Source organism: Branchiostoma lanceolatum, chromosome 12, assembly GCF_035083965.1.
Source record: "Branchiostoma lanceolatum isolate klBraLanc5 chromosome 12, klBraLanc5.hap2, whole genome shotgun sequence".
Classification (NCBI taxonomy): Eukaryota; Metazoa; Chordata; class Leptocardii; order Amphioxiformes; family Branchiostomatidae; genus Branchiostoma; species Branchiostoma lanceolatum.
In genome coordinates this window covers 3737237-3744552 of record NC_089733.1, presented here as the reverse complement: position 1 = coordinate 3744552, position 7316 = coordinate 3737237, and the positions used below count along the sequence as shown (strand labels likewise).

General features: G+C 42.0%; 1 long non-coding RNA gene across 1 annotated transcript; it reads left to right on the top strand.

The window, feature by feature from the left end:
• Positions 1-3224: 3224 nt before the first annotated feature.
• On the top strand, positions 3225-4960 carry LOC136446573 (uncharacterized). Its single transcript, XR_010757595.1, has 2 exons — positions 3225-3478; positions 4265-4960. It is a non-coding gene; the product is annotated as an uncharacterized lncRNA (long non-coding RNA).
• The last annotated feature ends 2356 nt before the right edge of the window (positions 4961-7316 follow it).

Sequence of the window (7316 nt, the reverse complement as noted above, 5' to 3'; positions counted from 1 at the left end):
CTGAGGATTTGGGAGGCAAGGTGTTGTTAGAAGGTGCAAACAGGATGGTTGTGGGTCAGATTCTTCTGATACCAGCAGAGTTTCAGTACACCTACCAGAGAAGGTGCCCAGCTTTGTAGTTGTCCTCACTTCGGCTTGTATGGTCTGTCTAAGAATCTCTTGCACAATAGTTCCAGTGCAGGCTGCTACATACAGTGTTAGGTGTTGACTGTTGATACACTGTGCAGCAGCATCTGAGCTGCACCCACGTTATCTATACCATCTGCTATGTACTGTTGAAAAGCAATGCACAAAGATGTACACAGTTGCATACTTTGCAATAAGATACTGTGATTTATGCTGTCAAAAGCTTTCGACAGATCTATGAAAACTGCACCAGTGATGTTACCACTATTAATTGCATTATACCATTCCTCGGTAACTAAGTGTAAAGCAGACTGGGTTGAATGTTTCCGACGAATGAGGAAAATGTACATTTGTAGTGTGTTCCCGTGCTATTTATAAGGTGCTACTTGTAAGCTTCGAAGGCATTTAAGCTTCTGTGTTTTTTTTTCTGTTTCCAGGATGCAATGGTCGACGGTAGATGGTCAGGGCATATTGCTCCAGGTAGCCGAAGTTGGTGATGATAGTTCATCCTGTCTGCTGACAGTACTGCTAGCGCTGTAGGTAGCCGAAGTTGTCACGGCAGTGGTCTTGTGTCCTGTTGTGGTTAGTGATGATAATGATGATGAAATACATATTATTGATATATGGGCGGGTGTTGTTAAGCTGAGGGACAAGGCTGATGTAGGGTTTCTTGGTATGTGATTTTAGTACTGAAGCAGAACTTCAGTATCTGTTTTTGTATCTTTTGCTTAATGGACATGCTATGGTTTTTGGTTGGCTGATAGCTTGTGATGTAAGGAAGAACTGGTGTGTGGCCTCTAGCATTTTGTTTGGGAATTGCAGGAGGGTTGTGGAAATAGTTGAAGGAGAATATCTAAAGAAAGGAACAACGGATTTCCATGATATTTTGTATGAATGTGCCTGAGCCATGAATATGTTTTTGTTTTATGCCTTAAGATAGGGAACGTTAAGTTTCCTCCGCTTAATTCATAATTCTAGAAAGGCAGTTCTTTGTGGTTGTGATGTCAAATGACCTGAAATTTTCAATGATGATTGTGTTCAAATATCGAGGCCCAGGGCATAGAGATGACCTTTACAATGGCAAAACACAATGTTATGCTACGGCCGCGTGGCGCGTTGGATACACCCGATCCCTCGATCTCGGAAGTTAAGCAACGCGCGGTCCGGACAGTGCTTGGATGGGGGACCAACCAAGGACGTCCGGATTGCTGTAGCCTCACGAAGCTTTCCACGAAATCGTCTTCCGGGAGGGACGTGCTCGAGGAGGTGCCTCGAACACGTTAAACAGCCTCATTACCCTACACATTGGGTACCTGCCTGTGGCACTGGCTGCAAATACACCTGATATTATTAACCAGGTCCCGGACTCCCCGACACCTTCTCCCATACCCCCCCCCCCCCCTGGGACTGGCACCAGCATGGGAGGGGCTCCACCCGGACCCTTGCTCCACCAAACAAAATCTATCATTAGATTTAGAGTCTGTGTGAGAGTCCTTGTTTAACCAAAGATTTTTTTTATATTTATGTAAAACCTCCTTGGTTAAGCAGACAAGCTCACAAGGCAACAAGCATTAGTATTTTGTGATACAATTGTATTTAGAAAGTCATTCCAATTTCTAATGGTGCCACAGATGATTACAAATTGGAACAACTTCTGACAGAACAAAGAAAAAGATCATAATCCTTGTATGCTAATTAGACTCCACCAGTGAATATGCTGTCACAAACTGTCCTGTATAGACACAATTTTTCATGCTAATCCAAACATTGCCAAGTTGTGTTGACTCTTTCTTGCTTAAATTTGGTAAACTAATAGATTTGTTGTTATTTTGTCCATGTCAATACTTTTACCACCATATCTGCTTCTGACTTATTTTCTCCTTTCTGCCTCAGAAGTTAAGAAAACTTACTACTAGTTGTTTTCTACCCTCCCTACCTTGCACCTGCTCCTTTGTTACAAAAGGACGTTATTTTTGAACCTGCAATGTTTGAAATCACTGGTTTAACTTCAAGTTTAACCTCAAAAAGGATGGTGAGAATCAGGCATTGAAAAACGGATAATCGATCAGAAGTAAATATGCATGCACCTAGCCAGGATTTTGTTTCCAGGATCTCACCTGGGCCAGCGGCTCCCCTCTTGGGATGGAGGGTTCAACACTGTGGAAAATCTAGGAAACTTGGGGTCAAAGGTCACCAGGTTGCTATGTGTTGCTAACGGAGCCAACACCCACTTTGTTGGGTCGTCAAAGTAAACAAAGCAAGTTTTTTTCAAGCTTTTGGAACTTGTAGAATATTTCTGTATTAGTGCCTTTTGTTGATGATTAGCAGTAGTGTAGTTTTGCCTGACTTCGTTTATAGGGTCCATTATCATAAGTCCAGGAAACATGCCAAGTTTGACTGCATGATAAAAGGTCAGTCAAAAACACAGGCATCGTGCCGCTCGAGCCACGTTTAGGTGGGGGTGGGTCATTCCTTAGCTGTTTCCGGACCGAATGACCAAAAGTTTGTTTGGGCTGTTCCGGGTTGGGACTTCCGCATTCAGCCCATGATGTCGTTCCTGGTTCGGATGCCATGGCGACGTTTACCAACAAACGCTCGGAGATTCAAAGTGTGATATGTACACCGTGTTGTATTCTTTCAAGGAGGTTTGTTAAATAGTGTCCGTCATTCTGTCTCGCACGCCATGTAAAAGGGTGCGACTACATGTATTGTTAAAAAGTAGCGATGAATATTATTGTAGTGCAGCAGTGATACTAACTAAGTTCAGTACAAAAGTGTGGATTACCTGTCATGTACATTGACGACATTCCTCAAAGTAGCAATAACGTCCGCTGGCGTCATCTCCCTTGAAAAAGTCACGTTCAAAAACGCCCGCCCGTCGGCAATTATGCATTGCCTGGCGTTCCCCCTTGCAGCTAGCAACATGACCGGCCGTCGGAAGACAGCCGGTTTCCGTGACTGCCGTGTTGATGGTTTTGTTTATCCTTGGTTTATTGAATGGTTTCCATGTTTTTTAAAGAAATGTGTTTCGTAAAACCCCTAGTAAGCCGCGATGCGCTTCTTAGTAATCTTACGTCATCATCCACCCGTCACCGAATAGCCTCCCAGACAGAACATACACATGCGCGTCATAAAATAGTGCAGCCGAATAGGGGACGTCTGGTTGAATATTCAGCATGAAGATATGACAAAATTACTCCGTTGTTTGCAATTTTTTGCGAAGAAAGCTACACTTTTGTCGTTCTTTTGGAGTTATGCGGCATTTCAGGCGTCAAAGCGCATTGATACAAGAGAAGTGCGTCCGTCCTGTACGGAGATGTGACCAGTGCAGGGCGGCCATTGTTCGGCGAAGGTGGGTCACTGTCAGAGCAGAGTATTTTGTCTTCTTTTTTCTTTTAAAATATGTAGTTATCCTGTGCTGTTGTTGCTTCGGTGATGAGTCAGAACACTTGACTTTCTAGTTGTTGCTGGTGAGGTAAAACATATGTTTCCGACGTTGCTTATCGTTTTTTTCGTGATGGCCATGGCGGACGTTTGTGGGGAAAATTCTCTGGCGGTAAACATGTCTGGAATTATGTTTTTGACCGAAATTGTCGCAAGTGCCGGCGTGTAACGTAAGCATTGTTGAATTTTCGTGTGGAATCTGGTGGCCGAAGACAAATTTCTGTAATTTTCTTGCGCTCATAGGTCGGTCGGTCGAATCCTTACGTCAAGAGAACAAAGGGCCGGGTTAGCGTGGTCATATGTAAATCGCCTATTTTACACCATGGCGGTTTGCACAACAGGGAATGCAAGAAATTCGGCGTTTGTTGTTGTTGTTGTAGATTCAAGCTGTTTACTTACAGCTCCGTACGCGCTATCCCCTTGTCCTTTTTTGATAATACAGTACCTGGAGATTAGATCAGTCAGTACAATTTTGTCAGCTTTTGTCGGACCACTATGTCTGTAAGCAATTGGAGGCGCAAATGTGCACTCTTTCAAATATCTAGCTCAGGTCTTATCTGCTACATTGATGTGGTCAGTTAAATCGTTCGTTCTATGGTCTTATTTATTTATTAAATTTCTCATTTACTGAAAGATACTCAAATGTTGTGCAACGAGTTTTATTAAAACTAAAATGTGTATTTCTCTCCTACAGGTCAACCCGGAATATGATGTTGTTCAGCATGGCGCGTGGGTCTGGTGATCTCTGGTGTCCACCTGCAAGTGTTGCAAGTCAAGCCAATATCTACATCGGATTGCAACATTACCAGTTCCTTGATGACGAAACAGTAGCTGCTCCAATGAGGCCACCATACACATCTCATTATAAACACATGTGACAGAGTAAAGACTTTTGGCAAGGGCATAACATCCAGCTTACTCAGGGTTTGTTAGGTCTGTTAGTTTCACAGCCGTCAAGCCCCTTGGAAACCCAGACTTCGGGGACTGTGCCTCTGGCTCGGTGGGGGCTTGTTCGGCTTAGTTAGATGGGTTTGCTGGATGCCGAGGCCACCAAAAATCATTAATTCCTTTTGCACGCTGCAGAGTGTAGGATGGAGAGAATAAGACAATTATTTTACATTAATAATGAGCAATTACAAACACAACAAGAGAGAATTGATTCAAATTTTAGGGATACTGAGAGTGGTATAGATACAGAGGCATACAATTTACTGAATATGGCATCTAAGGTGAACTTGTAGAGTAGATTTGTGGGCGGGCCTTAAAAGTATTGAAGTATAAGCTCGCAGGACATGTATTAACTCTCCAAAAGGCCGCTGTATGTTGATAAGAGGTTCCCATACATCTTCTATAATTTATGTCAAGGGATTTTAACCCATGCACGGCTGGTCATATTTAGTCAGGGAAGAAGTTCGACGCGAAGGTAAAAAAAAAACATGATTAACACCTTCTAGCTGTATATGTGTCATCAAATATGTACATGGTTGTCTTAAAGCTCCATGACTGTGCTATGTGAGCGTTAGCGTGTGAGACCCACTGTACATGTATGTTAGATCCTTTTCTCTTTTTCATGGGCTGTATGTATAAAGGGCTTTTTAATTGGCTGTGTGTATAAAGGGTGATAGGTATGTCTTATCGTGTTCTTGTCCGAGATGAGGGTATGTTCTCCTTCTGCAAATTACACACATACGAGTTGGAGCGATTAGTATTTTTTCTAAGATTGTCTCCTTTGTTGCATCTATACTTTTTTTTTCAACAACTTGATCACTTCTTACTGTGTAAAGACGGCTATCTCCCCCGTTGTGCAGTGGCACCAGATGCAAAAGGACTTGCTACTGGCCTGGTTGAGTCCAAGCAGCATAGCCACAAATTTCCATCAGCTGTGAGGTACCTGAAGGTTGAAATTTGTAAAGAAATCATGTTGATATAACCCGCCAAACACCTGGGTATAAAGAACAATTTTATTATAAAACTAAATGTACATGGATAAAGTCTACTTGTATTAAGTATATTGTGACATACCACTGCACTTTGATGTTCTTGCCCTCAATGTCCAGACCATTTTCCCTGGTCTCCTCCATCTCCCTATAGACAACGGCAGCTGATGCTTTCTGTGTTCATAGTCTTCTCCGCGTTGTGATTGAAGAAGGAGAATGCCTCTTTATATAAGTATTGCTATCTATATACATGTTGCATTATATTAAAACTGGATGTTCGACCCTTAACAAGGTTTGGTCAAATACATGAATAGGAATAAAAACATCTTACATCGAGAATAGTTATTTGCAAAAGAGAGTTATTGACTGAACATCTCAAGTACTTCCAATGTCACTTTGATAATTACCTTCATATAAGTACACTGCTGCCTCTTCATCAATGGTGTGGTGCAGCTGGGCATTGTCAGTGTTCTCGTTGATGGTGTTTCTGTTGGGGATGATTCGGACAGTGCCCATCACTGCACCAATCCGGTGATTTCTTGTGACCTGCCGTCCACCCCCTGACAGCCTCACGGAAACCGTGTTGTTTTATTAGTCTACATAAAGTTGACATCACATTCTACTTGTTTTAACTTTCAGAAGAGATAGTTGGGCAGGAAGATGGACAGGCACGCCTTATATATATATATATATATATATATATATATATCCCGAAGCATAAAGAATGTACTTCACTGCAGCCTCAATTACCGAATGGTCAGCAAGACTGCATCTTTCAAAGGAATCGTTACCGGAGTTCATTTCGCGTGTTTTAAAAGTCTTGAAAGCCTTGTCTCAATCGTAGGATTAAATGGCAGAATCGGATATAATTATGAACTTAAAATATGCAAAACATCGTTTTAACTCCAACGTTAAAATATGACCACTGCGAAGGCATTTATAGTTGTCAGATTCAAGAAGATAACTTACCTGATCACTGTCTTGCATTGGGGTGTACACAATACCTGTACTTGTTCTGTTCAAGTTTTGAAATGATTGTAATAATGACAGCAACAAAATAATATTCAATTTTATTATCGTCATTTCAATAACATGTCACCAAGATTTTGCTGTCGACAACAGGTCAAATAACTCAGCAGGATCTTATGCAGAGTCGTCGAACAGCCCGGCCAATTCATCTAAGAAAAGGGAACAACAACAAAAGATGAATGAAAGGGAAATTACGGTACACAGACAAACTCACAACCGAGTAAATAAATAAGCAAATAAATAAACAAATAAATAAAACACCATCTGGCCATAACCAGAGATTGATGAGGGCCCTCGGTTGGCTGTGGGTGTATGACGCCCACTTGCGGCCCCGGCTGTGGCGTTGGTAGGTCCTCATCATCATCTTCACTTGAGATATAAATTACGTCTGGAATGAGAATGCAAAGTGTTTCGAGTTAGAACCACATACACATACACACACACATACACATACACATTCGCAAAAATGAGTAAACGAATACATAAATAAGCAAATGAATAAATAGATAAAACACCATCTGGCCATAACTTCATCGGAGATTGTTGAGGGCCCTCGGTTGGCTGTGGATGACACCCACTTGCGGCCCTGGCTGCGGCATTGGTAGGTCCTCATCATCTTCACTTAAGATATAAATTACGTCTGGAATGAGAATGCAAAGTGTTTCGAGTTAGAATTACATTGTTAAGATTGAGCTGTGGTAATACCACTAACGACAAATAGACAAGAAATGAAGACATGTTGTGTTTACCGTTTGTGTCAGGTGCTTGTGGCTGGGCTGT